The sequence below is a fragment of the Aphanomyces astaci genome (assembly GCF_000520075.1).
Source record: "Aphanomyces astaci strain APO3 unplaced genomic scaffold supercont1.67, whole genome shotgun sequence".
NCBI lineage: Eukaryota > Oomycota > Saprolegniomycetes > Saprolegniales > Verrucalvaceae > Aphanomyces > Aphanomyces astaci.
In genome coordinates, this window is record NW_009798330.1 from 387,856 (window position 1) to 389,544 (window position 1,689).

The window sequence follows — 1,689 nt, forward strand, 5'->3', positions numbered from 1 at the left end:
GTATTCATTTATAGAGGGATGACGTCAACGTTTTCTATTACTCAAACAAGGCAATTCGTCGGGCAGATGAATTATTTTCGGCACGACCTCGGTGTGCCAAATTACTCGGAGTAACATGTACTACGTAGTATTAATACTATTAATAGTACTAGGTATTATAAATGGGCATATGGCTAATTATATCGGGCACACCACCAAATATACTATATATCGGGCGTTCGTCCAACTTACAGTTGTACCAGTAGTATCTTAGAGCATCCCCATCGGTGCGACTGTAAACGCTATTTTACAGTTCTATCCGGATTATTTACAGTTTTGACAACCCCACCGGGCGACTGTAATAGTAGTATACAGGAAACTGTAAAATTTTACCGCGAGACGGTAAATCGGCCAGATTTACAGTCGCGACTGTAAAATACAGTTTTGACGAATTAGCCAATAACATGCTATCAATGGATAATTTTGTCCAATCATGTGCGTTATGGAGTCAACAATCAGTTGGTTCAGAAATGGAATCAGCCAAGGCCTCCAACTTCACGACCGACGAAGACTGCCAGCTTGTCATGGATCAACATCTCTCAAAATGCGTCCAAGGGTTGGTAGTACTCATCACGCATCATCACACCGTCCATGATTCGTTCAAACAGCGGTCCAGCCATTCGAAAACGACGGCGAAGCCGAGTTTCGAGAAATGCCGTCGACACACACAAACTACTATAGTATATCGGCCATTCCTTGGCCAAAACCGCTCATTCTTGGACTGCACGAACGTAGGCATGTTGGTCTGTCGCTATGTATGTGGGACTGGTACCACCGTCACTTCACACATCCCAAATAAGTGCAATCGCCGCGCACGACATCTCGTGTAGCCCGGAACCTGTAGCCCGGAACCATGCCTTCAGTTTTCATATGAAATGTATCACTTGATGCTATATTTCGACGTAATTTTTTCAAATTATGAAATACTTCTATATTAAAAATACGTATCGCTATTCTCATGGAATGTACTACGTAGTAGTGGATATGTTTCCAAAGAGCATCGTAACTGGTGGCCAAAATTTGAAGTCCATACGTATACGTTTTCAACAGAGAATCGAATACAAAGTCAACTTGCATCAAAACTCGTCTCCTTCGTCGGTAGACATATACATTTATCCTCGCTTATAATAGGAAAAGGAGAATGATCAATTTGAACTTCATTAGCCTTTTTATACGAGTACAGTAGAAGATGGAGGAAATAATGCTTGGTTTATTACATGAAGCATCATAACATACAGTACATTAAGCAGATTATTGACACCAAAGACTCTGACGCATTGCTTAAGGGCCACTCACGGCCAATACGAGGTTCGAAAAAGCAGCGGCAAGGCAGCCCAACGCAACTGCGTGGCGTTCGCTAGAGGACGAATTGGCTGCAACGGGTAGAGGGGATGTTGGCTTCTTTGGACGACGCATTCGTCGCCGAAGGCGCGGCGGTACTGTACATCAAGACAACTACAATCTCGGCGACGAGTATATTGATACCGCTTACGCTTTGGGCGCTGTCTTCGTATGGAAGTGATAATACTATTGTCCTTTTCACCTAATTTGGACAGGGTAGTTTATTAGAGAAATCGACTTGAAGCACATTTTAATACCGTGAAATGTATACTGTACAAAAATTATATATAAAATGTTTGTCCGGGACAA